General features: G+C 46.4%; 1 pseudogene; it reads right to left on the reverse strand.

The window, feature by feature from the left end:
- Positions 1 to 22512, reverse strand: part of LOC131586325 (uncharacterized) — a 1027770-nt pseudogene that overhangs the window by 769636 nt on the left and 235622 nt on the right.

A 22512-nucleotide genomic window follows, 5' to 3' on the forward strand; every position in this document is an offset into this window, starting at 1 on the left:
CAGCAGAAACACCTTGTGTCTTCTTTGGGGACACAAGGTCCAAGGAGCTGGGCTGGCAGAGCGTGACCTGGGCTGGTGGCAGGTGAAGTCCCATCTCATGACATCCCGGAGTGGCACAGGACAAAGCTCCAAGCACCCACAGCCCCACTGAGGAAGTCCTTGGAGTGCTGCACATCCCATAGGAAAAGCTGCATTCACTCAGTCCATTGGGATTTATCACTTCTATTTGCAACACTTTAGGTCCAAGTTTCAAACTGCAAAATTTTTACACTCAAGACACAGTCATGAAGAACATGTATTTCAATTTCCTATTCCTTCAACTGCAGTGTAAAATATCTTAATATTGGAAAACATCCATAAAATCTGTAAAGAAAGGCAGCTAATGGATCCTTTCCACTAGCACATGTACAAACTAAGTAACTAAAATCAAAGCTGAGTTCTCTTTTTCAAAAGATCGATTACCTCTTTCTTATTCCAGAGTTATAGATCATTTTTCACTACACATTTGGGGGTAATTTTTATCTTTCATATTTTTTCATGTTTTCTTTTTTGTTTTGTTTTTTTGTTTTTGTTTATTTGGTATAGAGGAATGGCTAGAGAGCAAAGGTCACTTTCCCATGCAGCAGTTAGATGGGAAAGAAATAGACAATGGAGTACAGTTGGTGTGAGATGTTGCAAAAGTCAGGAAGGCCTTGATGATAACTGTTAACTGAGAACAGAACACTGTAGTCAGAAGAATGTGAATTCAGCATAGATGAGCGATCACAGGAATGTAGAATTAGGTGGAGTTGACCTTAAATGAAATATCCAATAATGAGCTTGCTTTTGCACTATGTATGAGCCTAATTATTGATGCTATATAAGTGGTTTTAGAATTACCAATAAATGAGACTTGCTGATCATTCATATTGAGTGCTGCATTTCTCCCGCCGAACTCAACAAATGGCGCCCGAACAGCAGGGACTTTTGGGACCTTTGGAACCCTAGGAACCTTTGGGACACTTGGAATATTTGGAACCCTCAGGACCTTTGGAACCTTTGGAAACTTTTGGAACCCTGAAAAGGAATCGGAGTCGGCCACGGGAGTCGACGACAGGGGACGGGTCCTTTGCAGCAAGGACGGCGAAAAAGCAACAGCTGTGCTGCGATCCAGGCAACCTCGGAGGAGAGTCCTGATCACACAGCAACGTTGCCGCGCCCAGGCGACCTTATAGAAGAGTCCTGCCGTAACGTGCTGCCGAAACCTTGTAGGGGCTGCAACAGCGCGCGCTGACGGTAAGATGGAAAGGCAAGCAGTATATGATTTATTTACCTGCTTTCTAGAAAAGCGACAGGTTAAAAATCTTGATTTGCGCAAGGAGCTTCCTGAACTTCTTGCTTATGGGTATGCTCAGGGTTGTTTTCAGAATCCCCATACAGTTCATGAATTAAGTGAGTGGCGAAAGTTTGGAGATAAATTGTGGGAGGCTACTTTAGATGATGATAAAACTGCTAAAAAATTGGGAAAACTGTGGCGGATAGTTCATAATGCTCTCTTGCAGTATCAGGCTGAACAGGCAGCTGCCATGCAGGCATCTGCAGCTATGTCAAAAAACAGGCTTTTACAGGGAATTAATGAGTGTTCATTGCCGCCCGCCACAAATACAATAATTTTAAACCCTCCCGCGCAGTCACTGACCTCTGCTGCAGCTGCTAATTCTTTTATGTCATCTCAAATTCCTTCACCTACTAACCTTGATTCTGGAACGGAGCCTTCTGCACCGTTACCATCCTCCCCTATGGGAAATAAATCTGTCCCTGGGGAAAGGAGTGAATTAGGTGAGGCTATTGCACGGGAAAGAAGGGAGACATGGGCTGTGTTAGCACGGAATATTTTGCAAGAAGGAGATCAGGAAATAGCAGACGCTGTATTGGAAGTAGCATGTCCCGTAACCTTTGCACCAATGCAAGGGGGAGGAATACAAGCTCAAATTACAGCTTTAGATTGGAAATGGTTATCACAGTTGCGGTCTACAGTCAGTCAGTTTGGAGTGACCAGTGAACCGGTTAGACAGATGATTGATTATTTGTGGGGTACACAGATTTTGTTGCCTTCAGATTGTAAGAGTATTATGAAATTGATTCTTAGTCAGCATCAGCAGTTGTTGTTTAATGCACACTGGCAAGCTTATTGTCAAGAAAGTGTAAATGTGCAAAGACAGGCAGGTGATCCATTGCATGGGCTGACTTTGGAAGAACTTATGGGCTTAGGAGTATATAGTCAAGTGGAAGCACAAGCAATTTTGGGACCAGATAAGTTGAGAGAAGGAATGCGGTTAGCACGAGCTGCATTTGATAGGATTAAGGAGCCAGGAGGTATTCCATCTTATATGGGTATTAAACAAGGGCGAGATGAGCCATTTGGAGCATTTATTGATAAAGCAGCTTCAGCTATAGAGAGGGCAGGTGTTCCTGAATATATGAGGGGAGCATTGTTAAAACAATGTGCATTACAAAATTGTAATCCAGCAACCAGGTCAGTTTTGAGTTCCTTAAATGCTAACTGGACTATTGAAGAGGCATTAGAGAGGATGTCTAATATACTGGTGGGCTCACAGGCAATGTTGGTCCAGGCAATTAAAGAACTAGGAAAGGGGTTAGAAAAACAGGCTGCATCTATAGAAAAGCAGGCTGCATCTATAGAAAAGCAGGCTGCATCTAATCAGAGTCAGGTTTTAGCAGCTCTTGCACCCCTACAAGCGGCCACAATCAACAATGGCAGAATTCCAGCCTCTCGACTCAAATGTTTTCGCTGTGGCAACCTTGGACATGTACGGAAGGAATGTACTGTACCATCTGTTTGGTGCAATCAGTGTCGGTCCAATACCCATGCTGACAGTGTTTGCCGCCGGAGATCGGGAAACGGGAAAGCCAGCGCGAGAAGCCGCCGCGCCAGGACACAAATAGCAGCCGCAGGAACATCAGTGCAACTTCCCTCCAGCCTGCCACAGCAGGGAGCCTCGGCTTGGACCTGGCAGCCTCAGTAACTGTGGATTTATTGACATCACAACCCTACAAGATTCCCACAGGAATTACTGGACCAGTGATAATAAATGGAAAAGCTATGGGTGCAATTGTGTTGGGACGTTCATCTGCTAGTCTAATGGGACTGTTTATTTTACCTGGAGTAATTGATGTGGACTATTCTGGTGTAATATATATCATTGCATATACACTGGCACCACCAACCAGAATTGATAAAGGACAGCGAATTGCACAATTGGTGCCGCTGCCACAATTTACCCATCAGTTGACACCATTGAAAAATCAATCACGGGGTACAGGTGGATTTGGTTCTACAGGAGGACTTACATTGCTTACTCTGGACTTAAACACCAGGCCCAAGCGAACAGTTGTTCTTAATTATAACGGAGAATCCCATCAATTAGAAGGACTATTGGATACTGGGGCGGACTCAAGTATTGTTGCTCCACAATATTGGCCCCAGGAATGGCCTTTGCTGCCTAGTATGGTTACTGTTACAGGAGTTGGAGGCTTAACTCTAGCAAAGAAGTCTCCACAAATTCAGATTCAATTAGATGGGAAGGTCATCAGTTCTGTTTTGTCAATTGTTCCATTGCCAGACAAGGTTCAATGTCTAATTGGACGGGATATTTTGTCACAGCTTGGTGTTATTTTGACCAATGAACACCCTTTAGAATAGAGGCCATTGTTTGGACTTTCCCAATCCCACTCAAATGGATAATCCAGGAACCAGTATGGGTTGAACAGTGGCCTTTAAAAAGGGAAAGTCTGCAACAAGCTCATCAATTAGTGCTGGAACAATATCAACAAGGACATTTAAAGTTGTCAACAAGTCCTTGGAATACTCCTATTTTTGTTATAAAAAAGAAATCTGGGAAATATCGATTGCTGCATGACTTACGTGCAGTCAATGAACAAATGGAGCCAATGGGGGCACTACAACCTGGTTTGCCCAATCCTGCAACGTTACCAAAAGATTGGCCCTTGTTAATAATTGATTTAAAAGATTGTTTTTTCACTATCGCACTGCATGAACAGGATACTTGCAGATTTGCTTTTACTTTGCCTTCATTAAATCGAGCAGAACCAGACAAGAGATTTGAATGGACAGTTTTACCACAGGGTATGCGTAATTCTCCTACTTTGTGTCAGCTTTATGTTGATAATGCTTTGCAACCACTACGTGCTCGGTGGCCTACAACTATTATTTATCATTATATGGATGATATTCTTTTTGCTCAGCCACAACCTTTTGCAGATAAACAAGTTAAAGACATTCAAACACAATTACTTCAGAATGGACTAGTTGTTGCACCTGAGAAAATACAGCAGTCATCCCCATGGAAATATCTCGGGTGGACTTTAACTGAACAGTCTGTTGCTCCTCAGAAACTTTCATTAAACATGTCACTTCATACTGTTCATGATGCTCAGCGATTGCTGGGAGATTTACAATGGCTTAAACCTGTTGTGGGTATTCCTAATGAACTTTTGCAATCCCTACGACCTTTGTTAAAAGGTACTGATCCTACAGCACCCATACAGGTCACCAGTGAACAACAAGAAGCTCTCAATAAAATAATGGACTGTATCCAGACAGGTGTTGTTCGTAGGCGAGATCCAGACTTGGACATTAATCTTACTATATGGTTTGGACCTCAACATCTCATCGGTGCCCTGACACAGCATCAAAAGAAAACAGGGGAGATATGGGTATTAGAGTGGTTGTTGCCACCACTACAACAGAGACATACTTTAATTCAAAAAATTGAAATTTTAGCAAACTTGATAAAACAAGGACGGAAGCGATTGTGGAAACTTATGGGTGCAGATCCAGCTGAAATTCAGATACCAATAAAAAAGGACACTTTAGATTGGTATTTAATTCACAGCTCCACATTGCAAGAAGCATTGCTTAACAACAGCAGTGTAGTCAGTACTGAGGAAGTGCCTCGAATACCACTGCGATGGATAGGTCAGCAGAATTGGATTGAAAAGCCCAAACGATCATTTGTGCCATTACCAGAGGCATCAACTGTGTTCACTGATGCTGGAAAGAAGTCTCGTACAGCTGCTGCTACATGGCAAAATTCAGAAGGACAATGGAATCATCATATTATTCCAGCTCAAAAGGAGGACACATTACAAACTCTGGAATTAGTTGCTGTTGTTTGGGTTTTGGTACAGTTTAAGGGTCCTGTTAATGTGGTAACTGATTCTTTATATGTTACAGGAGTGAGTGAACGTATTGAAAATGCAGACATTAAGGAAGTAAAAAACTCTCGTTTATATGAACTGTTTTTGCAGCTTCAGAGAGCCATAAAGTTGAGGACTGCTGCCTTTGCTATTATCCATATTCGTAGCCACAAATGGGATGTGGGTTTAGGAGAAGGAAATGCTAGGGCAGATCGATTGGTTTCACTGTCACAAAATAGTCCTGTCCCACCACAGACATTAGCTAGAGAAGCTCATGCCATCTTTCATCAAAATGCAAAAGGACTCCATCGAGAGTTTCAGATACCTTTAGAGGAGGCTCGGGCTATTGTCAAAGCATGTCCTATTTGTAGTTTTCATAATCAAGGCAGTGGATTAGGTCTTGGGGTAAACCCTAGAGGATTACAGTCTAATGAGTTGTGGCAAATGGATGTTACTCATGTTGCAGAGTTTGGGAGAGTTAAATATGTGCATGTCACCATCGATACTTATAGTCATTACATCTGGGCTACAGCTCAATCTGGTGAGAAAGCACGGAATGTTGAGCGACATTTAGTAAGTTGTTTTGCAGTCATGGGAGTTCCACGTTCTATTAAAACAGACAATGGACCTGCTTATTGTAGTAGTAGAATTAAGCAGGTGATGCAATCATGGGGAATCAAACACATAACAGGGATTCCACATTCCCCCACAAGTCAGGCAATAGTAGAAAGAGCAAATGGTACCCTAAAACAATATCTGAATAAATTTAGGGAGATCAGAGATCTACAAGAACGATTATTGCGTTGTTTATTTGTTTTAAATTTTCTCTGTATTTTTGGAAACAGTGATTTGCCTGCAGCAATACGTCATACTGCACCTGGAGCAGAGAAAACTCAAAGTCCAATATGGGTTCGCTATAGAGATCCTAAAACAGGACTGTGGGGAGGTCCCAGCAAGGTACTCTATTGGGGACGTGGTTATCTTTGTGTGTCTACCCCCACAGGGCCTGTCTGGGTGCCGAGCCGATGGACTAAACCTGCTGATCCCAGTGATTTATCTTCAGCTGATCCAGAAAATTTAGCAGATACTTCACGCTCTCTACCATCAACATAGAGACGGGATCTGATGAACTCTCATATGAAAATTTTGTGTACAGTACCAGATTGTGAATGTTATCCTTTTGTATGTTACATTTGTAAAGTGTGTAAAGAGAAGTGGTGGATACATTCTAAGTGGGGTCGATCTCCAAGAGGGATTTGTACAGAGTGTTACAATTTTGAAAGAAATTTAACTGAGATTGCATTACAGGAAGGTGTGCAAACAGGACAATTTGAAAAAGGATCTGATAGATGGTGGGAGATTTTTGCTTTTGGTATAAATCCAGAAAACTATTGTTATCATCCTAATACCCCTTTACCATATATTATTGAAATAATTGCAATACGTTGTCGCAAGACACTGACACAAGTTAGGTGTGATATTCCAGGAGTAAAAAATAAAAATTGGAAGCAATTCTTAAAACGGCAGTCTCAAGAAAAGGGGTCTTTCCCTGAAAGTTATCCTTGCTGCCGAGAAGATGGAACACCCCGTGGTTCGAAGCAACCGAATCGACGGGCGAGGCAGAGGGGTAAAAGAAAAGGGAAGCAAGATCTCACATGGGATCCAGCCAAGATGCTGGCTGAGCTGCCGCAATCCTTTTAAAGTCCTTAAAGAACTATTTCTGATCAAGTTGTTGTGGTTTACAATGATAAAGGGAAATGAAGGGTTTTTGATTGACATGGATGAGAGACAAAATATGTGGGTAACCTGGGCTAATCAAACTGGACAGGATAATTTTTGCCTTTCAATGGCTAGCCCTTCGGATCCTTTTTGAACTTGTTTAGTGGGCGCACCTTTAGATGATTCACTCAATGCTACAATGTTTAAAAACTGGACAAAATATTGGAAAACACCCAAGGAAGCAAACAAAACATTATGTGAAATTCCATCAGGCAAATTCATGATTAATATCTGTGACACAGGTTTAATTTCAGCAAATCCCATTGGTGCTCAAAATTGGTACATTGCTACAGGTTTAAATGTTACTGGGTCAGAACCACAAGAGTTAAGACTGCTAGGTTCAGCCCCTAGCAATTATTGTTTAATTTTTGTCAATCGGGCTAGGAACAATCATGCAAAAAGGTCTCATGGGCAAAATGGTACAAATGTTTCTCCACAAAATTTGCTATACTTGCAGAATAAGGATGCATACTGTGGCAATTGGTCTCACAAAGTAAATTCTAGCAGTACACCTCTACAATTACCACCTGGTATTTTTCTAATTTGTGGAGATCGTGCATGGCAAGGACTGCCAGCAAACCTTTATGGAGGACCTTGTTACTTTGGGAAATTGACACTGTTTGCACCCACTATACAGCAGCTATTAGGAGCCAATAGAACCAGGTTACGAACAAAGAGAAGTGTGTTCCAATTGGGGCCAGAATGCAAAGGTAAAGTTGAACTTTGGGAGCGTCCTACAGTGATTGTGTCATCTAGTTTTACACCTGGAGTATCTAGTGCTCAAGCCTTAACACAGTTACGACGACTGGCATGCTGGACAGGAAAACAGCTTAATATTACATCAAAGGTTTTGTCTGATTTGCTTTTGGATATGAACAGTGTTAGGCATGCTGTATTGCAGAATAGAGCTGCTATTGATTTTTTGCTATTAGCACAGGGCCATGGCTGTGAAGACTTTGATGGGATGTGTTGCATGAATCTTTCTGACCATTCAGTATCTATTCATGCTCGTCTTCAACAACTACAGAACAATATGAAAAAGTTAACCATGGAAACAAATCCATTAGAGGAATGGTTTCAATCCCTAGGTCTCACAGGATGGTTAAAAAATTTGGTACAAATGGCAATTGTTGTTATATTGATCATTGTCATTGTGTTACTGTTTATTCCTTGCATACTGCAATGCTTACAAAACATGGTAAAGAAGGCTACTTCTACAGTTTTGTTAGTGCAAAAAGAAAACAGGGGAATTATAGAGGAATGGCTAGAGAGCAAAGGTCACTTTCCCATGCAGCAGTTAGCTGAGAAAGAAATAGACAATGGAGTACAGTTGGTGTGAGATGTTGCAAAAGTCAGGAAGGCCTTGATGATAACTGTTAACTGAGAACAGAACACTGTAGTCAGAAGAATGTGAATTCAGCATAGATGAGCGATCACAGGAATGTAGAATTAGGTGGAGTTGACCTTAAATGAAATATCCAATAATGAGCTTGCTTTTGCACTATGTATGAGCCTAATTATTGATGCTATATAAGTGGTCTTAGAATTACCAATAAATGAGACTTGCTGATCATTCATATTGAGTGCTGCATTTCTCCCGCCGAACTCAACACCATTGTAGAGTTAATTTTGTGTTTTAAGTAATTATGAGTTTATGCAATTGCAGTTTTTAGAGTTTTACTAGAGAAATTATTGTGGTTCTTTGACGGTTTAGGAAAAAAAAAAAAAAAAAAAAAGTGTTTAAGGTGAATACTAACAGAAGTTGCCTTGCAATAATTGGTTTTAGAATCCAAGGTTAAAATATGGTGTGATTTACAACTTCTAGGAAAACCTTCTTCCAATTAGTGTTATCTACAGAAGAGATTTGTGGTTTAAAAAATAATTAGTCAAGAGAATTTTACTGTATAAAACAAAGTTAAGTTAAAGTATATATTATCTATTTGCTTGTTTTTTCCACAATTTTAATAAGGGAATTTTAATGTAAGTTTTTTTTTGTTATAAAACACATATAACTGCATATATACCGATTTGGATTTTAGATTTTAGTTTAAAAATTGGACTTAATGTTTTTGAAAAGTGCTACAAAAGCTGGATGGCAACTTGCCAAATCCCATGTTGTTGTGGTGGTTTTTCTTTAGAAAAACTGCACTTTAACATCCTAACCAATTTAAGCATATACTAGGCAAATTTCTATTATGAATAAGTATTTTTAGTAACATTTGCAGTTATTGTGGGTTATTTTCAAAGCTAGATGACATAGAATTGTGATGTGTTTGCTACATCTTTATAATCTTTATAGTGAATCCATGTTATTGTTATATTGTGTTTAAAAGGTATATATTAAACTTTTAGTTGCTTTTTTGTAGTAACAGAATAAGATTGAGTTATGTTTTCATTTAATATAGATTAAGTGTTAATAGAATTAAGGATAGTCAAGTTTTATAATGTTTAGGCTTGAATGTTTTTAAGTTAAGTTTTCTAACTCAGATATTCTTTTAAGGTTAAGTTTGTTATTTCCTTTTGTCATATATAATTATTGTGGAGTTTAGAACAGTTTGCTATGCTATAAGCATCTCATAGCTGCTACTATTGAGAACCTTGTTTTAGAAATGAGTTAAGAGGCATCTTTCCAGTTTAAAGCCAGGCCCTGGCCAAGCCTTGACTTTACCTGGATAGAATGTTTGCCAACAGATCCAGATATTTTCTGTCCCAAATCAGTATTTGAGTCACCTTTTGACTCAGCAATTTGACCCTATTAATATGACAGCTGGATCAATTTTGAAGTGGGCTTGGAGAGTCGTTTTCCGGAGGTGATGATCCAATCCTTCACTGATTTTTGTTTCTGTTTGTTTGCTAACTATGAGATGCTAGTGCAGTGTTTTAGTAATTAATAGCAGTTTTATATTATATGTGTTATTAATAATGTTTAAGATTTAATTGATTTTTAACTAGTATAAGTTCTTATTAATTGTGCATAAGGTTTTGTGTTGATGTTGTTGCTTATAACAGAAGTACATCTCATTTTTATTTTTTTTTAGAAAACGGGGGAGATTGATGCCCTAAAAGCATTTAATTAGTGTAATTCATTAACTTCAAGGAGAGAAGTGTCTGTGTTTTGTTGGCAGGTTCAAAAAGGTCACCTGTCCATCTGACCAGACTGTGTGCCTCTGAACGTACGAGATCCAGTGAACAGAGATATCATCACACAGCCGTGGTACTCCAGACATGGATCAGAAGCGGACCTGTCAGGACACAGTTGTGTCTGAACACTATATATACAGTTGCCAACAGAAATTTTATGTTGTTATTATGATGTTGTGTCTCTACCAATTTTTCAGGTATCCTTTGTTTTAAGATTTAGAAGGGTTTGAAGAACAACTTGAACATCAAAGCCCTCAGTCACCGATCAACTGCCAGCTGACATCACAGGAGCAGTGAACGTTCCAGGACTGAATCGTACTCGAGAAATTCTGTAGAAGACCTAAGAAAAGTGTAGAGACTCCATTTAATTGTATATAAAGCAAACTGTAGTTGTGTGTTTACCCTTTTAGCAAATTGCTTTCACGCCTAGACTACATATATACCAGAGCACCTGTGTTAAAAGTAGTTAGATAATAGTTTAAGTGTTTAGCTTGTGTAGTAATTGTTATGTTAGTATAAAGTATAAGTATTCCCTCTTCAAGAGGTAGTGTAAGCATCTTTGAAAGTTCATTTAACGACTGAAATTCTAGCTGTGAGTTTGCAAATATGGTGTCATTTACATGGTAAAATGCTTATGGTAATTGTGTTGTGTATAGTCATGACCAACTGTCTGCTAACTAACATCCAAAAGTGACAGAACATATGGGTCACTCTGGCACATTGAACTGGCCAAAGGTCAATGTGTTTGAGCCTAGCCACCCCTGGAGATCCTTTCGCACCAGTCTCGTAGGAGTCCCTGAATGGGATCCTCCAGCATTTAAAGCTTTAATTAGTAACGAGACTCGACTGAATCGATTGGCAATGTTGCAAGAGTGCAGTCGCACTGTTGGCTTCACATTAAGACAACTTGAAGCCTGTTAGCAAGCAAAAATTACCAAAGTTCTTAATGTTACAACCCTCAGAAGAATTGGATTTGTTATGTTCCACCAATACCTCAGGTGGATGGATAATGTTTAAACCCTCGACAAAAAGTCATTCTAACAAAGTAATACAGCACTGGGTTGCAGTCAACCCTATAGCTGATCTCGTTACTACCACTGTAAGTAAAGCCTTTATTCGTGGTGCAATCTCACAGGACAATTACCAAAATGATCACCTAGTTCCATATTCCTAATCTGTGGAGATAGAGCATGGAATTAGATTCTTGCTAATCCACATAGAAGACCCTGTTATCTTGGGAAACTCACTTTGTTCCACCCAAGCTTACATCAATTGTTGAATATAGCTAGCAAAATGAAGAACATCAAACAGTCAAAGCGAAGCCTGAATGAATTAAAGTTTAGCCACTCTAAAAAGGCTCGCTTGCTGGACTAGGAAAGAATTAAACTTAACATCCACAATGTTAAGTGAGCTTTCAGCCGATGTGAGTAGTGTATCATGTAGTACTATGAAATCAAGTTGCAATTGACCTTTTGCTCTTAGCACAAGGACATGGTTGTGAAGAGTTTGAAGGCATGTGCTGCTTGGATCTTACTGATCATTCAGCTTCCATCCATGAGCAACTACAACAGCTACAGGATGGGTTGCATGCCCTGAAGGAAGATAGTGATCCCATTGGAAGTTGGTTCGCCAGCTGAGGCATCACTAGATGGTTGAAGTCTCTTATGCTAGAAGGGGGACGGACTTTACTTATAATGTTAATTGAGATGACAGTCTAAGTTGTATGTTATCTTATCCAAAGCCTGGTTTGTGCAAAAAGAGAAAGGGGGATTTGTTGCTATATTTTATATATTAGTAAAGGCCTGTATGCACAAACCAGCCTTTGAAATAAGTCGTGATATTAAAGGCTAAAGTCCTTGAAACCTTCCTGCAGAAGAGAGAGTAAAGCAAAACAATATCCTTGTGTGTAAGAGAAAAAATGTAAACTGTGTGTGTTAGCCAATAGTAGCTTGTTCTGCCTGCAGACCCTGTAGAACCCTATAAAAGTGTGCTAAAGATAGAAATAAACTGGCATTCACAATTACTTCTGTGAAGACTGGTGAACAGCTCGGGGGTCTTCTCAATAGTGGATCAGGGTTTTCCTCTGGCTGAAGCTCTTCCCACACTCCAAGCACTTGTAGGGCTTCTCCCCATCCTGAAGCCGCTCATGGACCACAAGCTCAGAGCCCTGGCTGGATCTCTGGCTGCCTTCCCGGCACAGGGTGGGTCTTTCCTCCTCAGAGCACCCTGGGATGGGTTTGAAGCCCCTCCTCCTGCGGGATCTCTGCGGCTTTTCCTCCCCGTTGCATTCCTGCGCTGTGGAGCTGCTCAAAACGGCCTCTCCCATGAGGTTCTGCCGTGGGGATTTGTCCTCCCTGGTCTCCATCCTCAGCTTCTTGTCTGGGGGAGGAAGGACAAAGAGAGGATGGGATTTGCCTCCGTGCCAGAGGGAAGGGGAAGGAGATCCCCCCAGTGCGTCCCCGGCAGGACGGCGTCGGCAGCGGGGTTGTCCTGCAGCCGGGGGCCATGCTGGGCTGGGAGATGGAGCAGGAGAGAGGGGGAAAGGGGCACTGACTTCCTCCTCACCTGCCTGGGTGTCCTGGGGCATCTTCCTCTTCCTTGCAGCCTTCTCATCCATACCGCCAAGGTTTGGGAATGAGAAATCCTGGTTTGGCAGAAAACAAGGAATGAGCAAAATTAGTTTGGAGGTCCCTCTGTTCAAGTCCCTCTCAAGAAGTCACCCGGGCGTCTGGGGTGTCTTGGTTTGTAAGGAAAGGTGTTTGCTAATAAAAGCAGAACCTCCATTGAAATTGATAAAAATGTAAAGCAACAACCCCCTCCTAATTATTATAATCATGATATCAAAGCCCTCTCAGATAAAGATATAGGAATAGGAATAATAGTTGTTTTCTAGAAAGGAAATTGAAAATGCAGCACTACAAAGAAAAAAACAACAAAAAAACAACACTCTGAGAGAGTCAGTATACAACTGGACACCCTGTAGGTCAGGACGCTGGTAGCAGTCCGATTAAATGGTGGCTGCAGTCCTCCTGGAGTGACAGATGTGGTTCTGTTTTATCAGTGATCCCGTAGAAGGGTGTAGCTTACCTCTGAAGTTCCGGTGCTGTAGATGGGTCCGGTCTCTCCTCTGGGAATCCAGTGGAGAAAGACTGCCTGTGGTGTTCTGATTCTCTGATTATATCCAGTCAGGAATGCTTGGCTCCTCCCCCTGGCTGGAGCATCTCACAATGGGATGATGTCATTTTATCAGTCCTGCAATGAGACTCAATGGCCCATTAACAGAAGATATCCCCCTGGAGGAAGGATGGGTGGTGGAAGAGATAAAGAACACTGCCCCACCTGGTTTTAACAGCTGGCCCGTTAAGAGAAGACATCCCCCAGTTATGAGGGATGGGGCATGAAAGAGATAAAGAAAACTGCTCTACCAGGTTTTAACGGATGGTGATAGAATACATACTTTTGGTTACATCTTGCATTTCAGCCCAAGACATGGGGTCCATAAAAATTTCACACCACAAAAATTCACCCCTAGAAATGCCTTCCAGGAGTTCCCCATCTCTGTTCTCTCCCTTTTGGTGTTCAGGGTTTCCTCCCTGTCCCAGCTCCTGAGGGTCACGTGTGTATGGGGGTCCCCTGTCTACTCAGTCCCTGCCCTGCCCAGGCTGCTGGGAGTGCCAGGAATCTAAAAAGTCTCCCCCATTTCCACCTAAACACTTTGGGATGCTGGAAGTTTTTTGGGTTCCGGTGTCACTTCTCCCCTTATTCTCTGCTTTGGTGTGCAGGGGTTCCGTGGAGACTCCCCTGCCCCTCTCCAGGCTGTTTAGAGTCCCATGAATCACAGTGCTCGCCCTCTCTGGGGTCCCCACTTTGGGGTCCTGGCGGTCACAGGGCTCTGCTCCTCCAGGCTGCCTCTGCCAGCAGCTGCCACTGGGAACCCCCAATGTCCCCCCAAACGCCTTTTTCTTCTCAGCTTTGGAGTTCTTCATTCTCCAAACATCCCCCACCAAAAAACCCAACTCAGGGACCCCCCCAGAATATCTGGGCCGAGCTCCCCCTCCCTGGTCACCTCTGGGATGGGCGTGATGATCCTGTGGGTGGGGGGCTGTGAATTCAGGGAGTGCTCAATTGGGATATACTGGGAGTGACTGAGATCATACTGGGATAACAAGCACTTGACTGGGATTACTGGGAGTGTCTGGGAATGGCTATGGACATGCTGAGGGCAACTGGGATATACTGGGAGTGTCCATAACTGTACTGGGGATGACTGGGAACACGCTGGGAACAATGGGAACCATGCTGAGAACAACTGGGAGCCCATGCTAACGACAACTGGGAGCGAGTGTGATCGACTGGGTCTACACTGGGGGCAACTGGGCATCACTGAGACCATGCTGGGAGCGGCTGAGATCATCTGGGGAGGGACTGGCACTATACTGGGGGCAACAGGGTGCAACTGGAATCACACTGGGAGGAACAGGGAGTAACTGGAACCATGCTGAGGGTAACTGGCATCCTACTGGGATCACAGTGGGAGCAGCTGGGCCATCCTAGGCAAGACTGGGACCATACTGGCAGCAACTGGGACTGCACTCAGAGTGACTGGGAGTGGCTTAGAGCAACTGGGATCAGGTTTGAAGCACCTGAAGAGTGACTAGGAGCAACTGGGATAGACTGGGAGAGACTGAAACCACAGTGCAGGTAAATGGGAGCAACTGGAACCACACTGGATAATCATGGGAGCAGCTGTGCCCATGCTGGGGTCATACTGGGATCCTAGTGGAACTAACTGGGATCATACTGGGAGTGATTCAAAAGGGGCTGGCTGGGACTGGAACCATGCTGGAGGTGACTGGGAGCAACTGGGCCCACCCTGGGAGTGACAGGGAGTCACTCTGGCCATGACTGGAATCATGCTGGGAGGATCTGGGAGGGACTGGAACCATACTGGGGGTGACTACGTGCACCAGCTCTTACTGGGAGTGACTGTAATTGTAGTGGGAGTGACTGGGATCATCCTGGAAGTGTTTTTCTGTAGATCTTCTGTCTTTCTGGTCTCCTTTTCTTCTCCTTCTTTTCCTACGTACCTGGAACATTTTTGGATATCTTAATGTTACCCAAAATCTTAAGGATTAACACTTTTAGGTTAAATTAACTAAGTTTGCAAAGTTAATGCTATGGTAAGAGTTTTATGTTCAATTGGATGCTGTATTAAACCCTTTGCCAAAATTCCTTGGTTGTCTATATTTTGTCCATTAAATTTTGTGTCATTTTGACCTTTTAGCTCAATTGGTCAGAGCATGGTGCCAGCATCACCAAGGTTGTAGGTTCAATCCTTGTGGGGCCATTCGCTTAAGTGTTGGACTTGATGATCCTTGTGGGTCCCTTCCTACCAAGAATATTTATTACATCTGTCCATGTTGAGAAGGTCTGGTTGGTGTTTCTCCTGTACACCAAATTCAAGCACAGGAACATTTGGTATCCACCAGTATTTAAGTGTTCTGGGGTGTTACAGCCCTGCAGGCTCACAGTGACCTCTTGTTTCCATGAAGCCCCACAGTGTCCCACTGGTTCCTTGGTTCCATGGGTCCAAGAGTGCCACAATGATCCCCTTGGATCCACAACTTCCCATGGTGTCGCACTGGCCCCTTGGTTCCATAAGGATCTGGAGTGTCACACAGGTTTATGGCATTTGTCCTTGCTGCCCCTCACATCCCACTGCCCCACAAAGAGCCCCGAGCCACCCGTGAGGGACAGGCCCTGCTGTGCCAGACCTGGGCTCAGGGCTTGGCCTTTCTGCTTCCTCCAACCCAGCCAGGGCTTGCTCAGCATTGCAGTTCCCTGCTCAGAGCCTTTGGCTCCCGGCAATCCTGGCCTCCAGGATCTGCTCACCAGTCCCTGGGGAGCCTTTGGCAGTCCCTGCCCTCAGTGGGGTCCATTGAAGCTCCAAGGGACTTGGAGTTTTGCTTCTGACTCCTTGAGCAGCTTCTTCAGCCTGAAGGAGGGACAAAGGAGGATCAGAGAAAGGAGAAGGTAGTACGAGGTCAAGCACTCCCTGAATTCACAGCCCCCACCTGTGGGATCATCACCCCCCATCCCACAGGTGACCGGGGAGGGGGAGCTTGGCCCAGATATCCAGAGGGGTCCTTCTTGGGTTGTGTTTTTTGGGGGGGATGTTTGGAAAATGAAGAACTCCAAAGCTGAGTGGAAAATGCCCCTTGGAGGGATAGTGGAGGGTCCCAGCATCCCTAAGTGGGGTGATAGAAACACGGGAAGTTTCCAGATTCGTGGCACTCCCAGCAGTCAGAAGAGGTCAGGGACCGAGGAGACAGGAGACCCACAGTACATGCATGACCCCCAGCAGCTGGGACAGGGAGGAACCCCTGAACACCAAAGGAGGGAGACCAGAGATGGGGAAGTCCTGGGCAGCAATTTTCAGGGCTGAATCGTGGTGTTTGGGAGGTTTTTATGGACCCCATGTCTTGGGTTGCAGTGCAAAATGTAAACAAAAGTATGTATTCTATCACCATTTGTTAAAACCTGGTAGAGCAGTTTTCCTTGTCTCTTTCATGACCCATCCCTTGTAACTGGGGGATGTCTTCTGTTAATGGGCCAGCTGTTAAAACCAGGTGGGGCAGTGTCCTTTATCTCTTCCACCACCCATCCTCACACAAAAGGGACATCTTCTCTTAATGGGCCATTGAGTCTCACTGCAGGACTGATAAAATGACATCATCCCATTGTGAGATGCTCCACCCAGGGGGAGGAGCCAAGCATTCCTGACTGGATATAATCAGAGAATCAGAACACCACAGGCAGTCTTTCTCCACTGGATTCCCAGAGGAGAGACCAGACCCATCTACAGCACCGGAACTTCAGAGGTAAGCTACACCCTTCTACGGGATCACTGATAAAACAGAACCACATCTGTCACTCCAGGAGGACTGCAGCCACCATTTAATCGGACTGCTACCAGCGTCCTGACCTAGGGTGTCCAGTTGTATACTGACTCTCTCAGAGTGTTGTTTTTTTGTTGTTTTTTTCTTTGTAGTGATGCATTTTCAATTTCCTTTCTAGAAAACAACTATTATTCCTATTCCTATATCTATATCTGAGAGGGCTTTGATATCAAGATTATAATAATTAGGAGGGGGTTGTTGCTTTACATTTTTATCAATTTCAATGGAGGTTCTGCTTTTATTAGCAAACACCTTTCCTTACAAACCAAGACACCCCAGACGCCCGGGTGACTTCTTGAGAGGGACTTGAACAGAGGGACCTCCAAACTAATTTTGCTCATTCCTTGTTTTCTGCCAAACCAGGATTTCTCATTCCCAAACCTTGGCGGTATGGATGAGAAGGCTGCAAGGAAGAGGAAGATGCCCCAGGACACCCAGGCAGGTGAGGAGGAAGTCAGTGCCCCTTTCCCCCTCTCTCCTGCTCCATCTCCCAGCCCAGCATGGCCCCCGGCTGCAGGACAACCCCGCTGCCGATGCCGTCCTGCCGGGGACGCACTGGGGGGATCTCCTTCCCCTTCCCTCTGGCACGGAGGCAAATCCCATCCTCTCCTTGTCCTTCCTCCCCCAGACAAGGAGCTGAGGATGGAGACCAGGGAGGACAAATTCCCACGGCAGAACCTCATGGGAGAGGCCATTTTGAGCAGCTCCACAGTGCTGGAATCCAATGGGGAGGAAAAGCCCCAGAGATCCTGCAGGAGGAGGGGCTTCAAAACCATTCCGGGGTGCTCTGAGGAGGAAAGACCCACCCTGTGCTGGGAAGGCGGCCAGAGATCCAGCCAGGGCTCTGAGCTGGTGGTCCATGAGCAGCTTCAGGATGGGGAGAAGCCCTACAAGTGCTTGGAGTGTGGGAAGAGCTTCAGCCAGAGGAAAACCCTGATCCACCACCAGATGATCCACACTGGGGAATGGGCCTACGAGTGTGGGAAATGTGCGAAGGGCTTCAGCTGCAGCTCCCAACTCATCATCCACCAGCGCAGCCACACTGGGGAGAGGCCCTACGAGTGTCCTGAGTGTGGGAAGAGGTTTCACAGCAGCTCCAATATCCTCGTGCACCAGCGGATTCACACGGATGAGAGGCCCTTCCGCTGCCCCGACTGTGGGGAGGGATTCAAGCAGAACTCGACCCTTGTCACCCACCGGCGCATCCACACTGGGGAGAGGCCCTATGAGTGTGGGGAATGTGGGAAGAGCTTCAGCTGCAGCTCCCACCTCAATACCCACAAACGCGTCCACACTGGGGAGAGGCCCTACAAGTGTCCCCAGTGCAGGAAGAGCTTCTCAGACAAATCTAACTTGAACAGACACCAACGGAGGCACCAGTAAGGGAAGCCCTGCGAGTGCTCCAAGTGCAGGAAGAGCTTTGTGCACTGCTCCAGCTTCATTCCCCCTTGGAGGATCCACGTTGGGAAGAGACCTGGTGATCCATGTTCCCTGTGATCCATGCTGGGAAGACACCTCTACCTTTTCCTGCCCATGGTAATGACATGATGTGAGTTCAAAGAACATGAGGCTCTGACCATGTCCCTGTCATTATATTCAATCCCATCTCAGGTCATTGCCAGCGGCAGGAAAAGGACTCCCTCTGTCTCACCAGAGGAGAAGAGTGTCCTTTCTTGGCAGGAGGAAATATGTGGCCAGGAAGAGCCAGTTGGTGGCATTTTAGTCTTCCCTGTGAATCAATTTTGCTATCCCTTCTGTTATCCAAATTTTTTCTGTTCCTGTTTGTTCCTTATCCCGTTGCTGTTCTCAATAAATTGTTCTTATCCCAGCATGGGATCTTTGCCTTTTCTGCTTTCCATGGGAGGCAAGAGGGAAGAGAGCGGCAGCATGGTTTTAGCGGGAGCAGGAAATTGGGGAATGCCATTCCTGAAGCCCAGCCCATGGAAACCGAGCATCCCAGCTGGTGCCAGGCCTGGTTGCCATGGGCAGCAGCCTTGGGAGCGGGTCCCTGGCTGGGGGCTGTGGGAACCTCTTCCCTCTGGTGCCCAGGGACAGGAGTGGAGGGAGCGGCTGGAGCTGAGGCGGGCAGGTTTAGGCTGGATGTGAGGAAAAGGTTTTTCTCCCGAGGCTGCTGGGGCACTGAACAGGCTCCCCAGGGAAGGCTCCCAGCTCCAGGGCTGGCTGAGCTCCAGCAGCGTTTGGCCAGCGCTGCCAGGCCCAGGCTGGGATTGTTGGGGTGTCCTGTGCAGGGCCAGCAGTTGGACTGGAGGATCCCCATGGCTCCCTCCCAACTCAGCCAATTCTGTGGCTCTGGGATCCCATGAGCCTGGGGATGGGACTGCAAATGGTTGCCATGGCAATGGACTCTGGCTTCAGGCCTGAGCTGGTGTCCATGGCAACCACCCCTGGCATGGGGTCTCCATGGAGCTGCCAAGGGACTGACCATAGCAACAGGGGGCTGATGATGGTTGTCATGGAAACAGACCATAACAATGGGGCAGATGTTGCCATGGGAACAGACCACAGCAGAGAGACAGCTCTCGCCAGGAGCAGCTCCTGAGCACAGCCCAGCAGGGCTGGGGCCCTGCCAGGGCAGCTCAGGGACACCAGCAGGCCCAGACAGAGCTCCCAGGGGCTCAGCACTGGCCGGGGCTCTGGGATGTCTCAGAGGGGGCTGTGTCACAGCAGCACCTCTGTGGCTGTGTCCTGGAGCCCCAGAGCAGCTGTGATGTCAGAAAGGGGCTGTGTGACAGCTCCGAGTGGGTTGTGTGACGTCACTGTGCAGCTATGGCATCATAGAGGGGACTGTGTGACATCATCGAGAAGGCTGTGACATCATGGCATGGCTGTATGACATCATAGCGCCACGTGTGACATTGGCGGGCAGCAAAGAGCGGCACCAATGGCGGGGCCGGAGGCGGCTCTGGGGGCGGGGCCGGGGCTGTGGGCGGGGCCGCAGCGGAGCAGCGCGATGGCTCCAGCGCTGGGGTCGGGGGCACTCCCGGGTGGCGGCGAGAGGTGAGGGGGACCCCCGGCACCGGGACTCTTTGATCGCCCATTCCGGAGCGCCAAGGGGCCCCTAAACCCTGATTCCTGGGCGCCTCCGTCCCACTGAACCCCCATTCCCGGCCGTGGGTCCCACTCTGCACCCCCTTATCCGGCACCAGGAACGCCTGCACCCCTTTCCCGGCCATCCCACCTCCCGCAGCCCCCAGAGCCCCCTTCTCCTTTACCCATTTCCCTACTGGACCCCTATTCCTGCCTCTCCCAGCAGCCAGCCCCTCCTTTCCTCAGCACTGAGGACACCCGGGACCCCTATTCCCAGCCATCCCGGCTTTCCCTGCCCTCTCCTGGCAATGGGGACACCCAGGACCCTTGGAGCTCCCTTTCCTGGATACAGGAACATCCTGAACTCCAGCCATGCCACATCTAGCCAGCCCCAGCCTCCCCTCTTCTCACTCCTGGCATCCCCAAATGCCCTTCCCGGTTCTCCCCGTTCCCCCTTTCCTTCAGCCGTGACCCCCCCGATCCCAAATCTCCAAATGTCCCCCCAGTTCTCCTCTCCCTGCGTTCCCTGCACGCGGCGCTGTCGGAGCCCGGCCCGGGCTTCCCGCAGTCCATGTCCATGGGGTCCCTGGCTGGGATCCCCTTCCAGCGCTGCCGCAGCGAGCGGGGCCGGGCGGAGCCGCAGCCGCCGGGGATGGCGGCCGGAACTGAGCCGGGATCTTGGGATAGCCAGGGCTGGGATATTGGGATAGCCAGGGCTGGGATATTGGGATAGCCAGGGCTGGGATAGTGGGATAGCCAGGGCCGGGATCTTGGGATAGCCAGGGCCGGGATATTGGGATAGCCAGGGCTGGGATATTGGGATAGCCAGAGCTGGGATATTGGGATAGCCAGGGCCGGGATATTGGGATAGCCAGGGCTGGGATATTGGGATAGCCAGGGCTGGAATAATGGGATAGCCAGGGCTGGGATATTGGGATAGCCAGGGCTGGGATCTTGGGATAGCCAGAGCTGGGATCTTGGGATAGCCAGGGCCGGGATATTGGGATAGCCAGGGCTGGGATATTGGGATAGCCAGGGCTGGGATATTGGGATAGCCAGAGCTGGGATACTGGGATAGCCAGAGCTGGGATCTTGGTATAGCCAGGGCTGTGATCTTGGGATAGCCAGGGCTGGGATATTGGGATAGCCAGAGCTGGGATATTGGGATAGCCAGGGCTGGGATCTTGGGATAGCCAGGGCCGGGATATTGGGATAGCCAGGGCTGGAATAATGGGATAGCCAGGGCTGGGATATTGAGATAGCCAGAGCCGGGATATTGGTGTTATAAATGCAATGGCAAAATAAGGTCAATAAAAAGCAATTTATTATAAAACAATTTAAGCACCTGCAACGAAAGAGAAAAACCACAATAAATAAGTCAGCGCAGCGCTGGGTGGACAGGGATCTACACCCAGAGGTATAGGTGTTCCCAAATCCACCCTGTATGTGCTGCAGTCCGGGGTTCTTATAGGGGTTTTGTGCCCTGAGGCCAAAACTCCCGAGCAGTCACTGTTCAACAAAGTGTCTTGATGGTTGGTTGAATGGATTTCCTGGAACCGGCGAACTGAATCAACAGACAGTGGGGCAGAGTCTCCTCATATGTAAAAAGGTCCTGGATGTTCCTTGATTTCATCCTGGTTTGGGCCATCAGGACGGAGTGGTTGGCTCCAGTGTTGGAGCCGATGAATATCTCGGCTGGGCTTCTTTCTTTGTCTAGTTTGATTGCTCCCCAACTGCAGCTTGTCAGGCGGGGTGTTCAGGTCTGGTGATGAGTATCTTGTCCTCCAGGCTTGTTTCTTTTGTCCAGCCTGATGGCCCGTGTCCTGCTTATTCTTTTAGGTTGATGGGGGCTGGCTAGGATCATTATCCCAATGCTGGTAGAATTGTTATCTCTAAAATGGATGTTTGCGGCTGGATCTAGGGAGGAATCCTTGGCCATACTATATTTTATATTTTCTCATGTTATTATACTACAGATATATTTATTTAGGTCTTTACGAATTTTTATTCATAACTACATTTATTACATTGGGATAGCCAGGGCTGGGATATTGGGATAGCCAGAGCTGGGATCTTGGGATAGCCAGGGCTGGGATATTGGGATAGCCAGGGCTGGGATATTGGGATAGCCAGGGTTGGGATATTGGGATAGCCAGGGCTGGGATATTGGGATAGCCAGGGCTGGGATATTGGGATAGCCAGGGCTGGGATATTGGGATAGCCAGGGCTGGGATATTGGGATAGCCAGAGCTGGGATATTGGGATAGCCAGGGCTGGGATATTGGGATAGCCAGGGCTGGGATATTGGGATAGCCAGGGCTGGGATATTGGGATAGCCAGGGCTGGGATATTGGGATAGCCAGGG

Source organism: Poecile atricapillus, chromosome 19 (assembly GCF_030490865.1).
Source record: "Poecile atricapillus isolate bPoeAtr1 chromosome 19, bPoeAtr1.hap1, whole genome shotgun sequence".
NCBI classification, from domain to species: domain Eukaryota; kingdom Metazoa; phylum Chordata; class Aves; order Passeriformes; family Paridae; genus Poecile; species Poecile atricapillus.